Below are 2,504 nucleotides of genomic sequence, written 5' to 3' on the forward strand. Positions count from 1 at the left end.
TAGAATGAGCTTGTCAATTTGAAAAAAAAAAAAAACTTGCTTAGATTTTGACTTGGATTATGTTGAATTTGGGGATAATAATATTGAGTCATCTGAATCATAAATATGATCTGTATCTCCATTTTCTTAGGGTTTTTGAAATAGTGTTCAGTGATTTTTTTATTTTATTTTATTTTTATTATTTTATTATTTATTTATTTTATTTTTATTTATTTTATTTTACTTTTTAAGATTTTGTTTATTTGACAGAGAGAATGTGATCACAAGTAGGCAAAAAGGCAGGTGGGGGGGTGGGCGGGGAAGCAGGCTCCCCGCTGAGCAGAGAGCCCAATGTGGGGCTCAATCCCAGGACCCTGAGCTGAAAGCAGAAGCCTAACCCATTGAGCCACCCGGCATCCCTGTTCAGTGATTTTTTTTTGTAATATTTTTTCAATGCAGAGCTAACACACATATTTTGTTAGATTTAATTCTAAATTTAACATTTTTGGTCTTACATATATTTTAAATTTAATTTTTTAGAGGTTTTATTTATTTATTTATTTGACAGAGGGAAAGAGCACAAGCAGGCAGAACAGCAGCAGGAGGGAGAAGCAGCTCCCTGATGAGCAGAGAGCCTGATGTAGGGCTCAATCCTAGGACCCTGGGATCAGGACCTAAGCTGAAGGCAGAGGCTTAACTGACTGAGCCACACAAGCACCCCTAAAATTCCATTTTAAATTGATTTTTATATTTGGATTTTGTATTATTGTTAATCTGTAGTAGTTTTTAAAAAATGCTTATTTGAGAGAGAGAATGGGGGTGAGGAAGAAGAGAGGGAGAGAGAATGCCAAGCAGACTCCACACTCAACCTGGAACCCAACACAGGGCTTGATCCCAGGTTGAAATCACAACCTGAACAGAAACCAAGAGTCAGACACTTAACCAGTTGTGCCACCCAGGTGCCTCTGTACTAATTTTTTTAAGTTTATTTTAAATTTTATTTATTTCTTTATTTGAGATAGAGGAAGCTGAGAGAGAGATCATGAGCAGGGGGCAGGGATAGAGGGAGAAGCAGACTCCCTGCTGTGCAGGGAGCCCAATGTGGGAGTCATTGCCAGAACCCAGGGATCATGACCTGAGCCAAAGGCAGACACTTAATCTACTGAACCACCTAGGTGCCCTAAGCTTATTTTATATGTATGTATTTTGGTAGTCTTTATACCCAACATGGGGCTCGAGCTCATGACCCCAAGATCAAGAGTCACATTCTTTTCTAGCTGAGCCAGCCAGGAACCCCAATCTGTATTAGTTTTAAAGCTTTTTTCTGGTAGATTCCTTATAATTTTCTGCAAACACAATTATCACCTGTTAATAAAGATCACTTCTTTCTTTCCAATGTATGTGCCTTTTATTTCTTTTTCTTACCTTATTGCACTGACTAGGATCTTCATATAATGTGTCTTAGTCCGTTTGGACTGATATAACAAAAAAACCACAGACAAGGTAGCTTAAAATACAAATTTATTTCTCATAGTTCAGGAGGGTGGAAATCTGAGATCGACCTGCCAACATAGTCAAGTGAGGCCTCATCCAGGGCACAGAGTTCTTGTGTCCTCACATGGTGAAAGGGGCTAGGGAGCTCTGTAAAATCTTTTATAAGACCACTAATCCATTTCATAAGAGCTTCACCCTTATGACCTAATCACTTCCCAAAGCCTCCACCAACTAATATTATAATATGATGGTATTAGGATTATAATTTCAAGATATCAGTTGGTGGGGGAAGGGCACAAACATTCAGGCCATAGCACAGTGTTAAGTAAGAGTGGGGAAAGGAAACATTGTCTTATTCCAGACATAGTGAGAAAACATTCAGTCTTTTACCATTTATACTTGATGATAGTCAAGGTTTTTATAAGTGCCCTTTATCAAGTTGAAGAAGTTTCTCTCTTGCTAGTTTGCTTTATTTTTTTTTTCTGAACTGGAAATCATTTTAAAAAATATGGAACACCTGGAGCACCTGAGTGGCTCAGTCAGTCAAGCATCTGCCTTTGGCTCAGGTCATGATCACAGGGTCCTAGGATTGAGCCCATGTCCGGCTCCCTGCTCACTGGGAAGTCTGCTTCTCCCTCTCCCTCTTTCGCTCCCCCTGTCTGTGCGTTCTCTCTCTCTCTCTCTATCAGATAAGTAAATGAAGTCTTCAAAAAAATTTTGGAACACTTCACAAATTTGCCTGTCACCCTTGCACAGGGGCCATCCTAATCTCTGTATTGTCCCAATTTTAGTATATGTGCTGCCAAAGTGAGCACTTCTTTATTTTTCAAAATGTGAATGCTATTGAAGTTTGTCAATGTTTTATCTGCTTCTACTGAATCATGTGATCATTTTTTCTCTCTTCTTCTGGTACATGGTAAATTTCACAGATTGAAGTTTGAATGTTAAACCAACCTTGTATTCTAGATAAATATGGCTTGGTCATATAATATTAACCTTTTTATTTATTGTTGAATTGGACTTGCTAGTAT

The 2,504-nt window shown here is 38.3% G+C and overlaps 1 non-coding gene across 1 annotated transcript; it reads right to left on the bottom strand.

Annotated features, from left to right (window-relative positions):
• Nucleotides 1-2,184: 2,184 nt before the first annotated feature.
• Nucleotides 2,185-2,288, bottom strand: LOC116573852. The gene has a single exon (XR_004279039.1). It is a non-coding gene; the product is annotated as a U6 spliceosomal RNA (small nuclear RNA).
• Between the last annotated feature and the right edge of the window lie 216 nt (nt 2,289-2,504).

Source organism: Mustela erminea, chromosome 14 (assembly GCF_009829155.1).
Source record: "Mustela erminea isolate mMusErm1 chromosome 14, mMusErm1.Pri, whole genome shotgun sequence".
Taxonomy (NCBI): domain Eukaryota; kingdom Metazoa; phylum Chordata; class Mammalia; order Carnivora; family Mustelidae; genus Mustela; species Mustela erminea.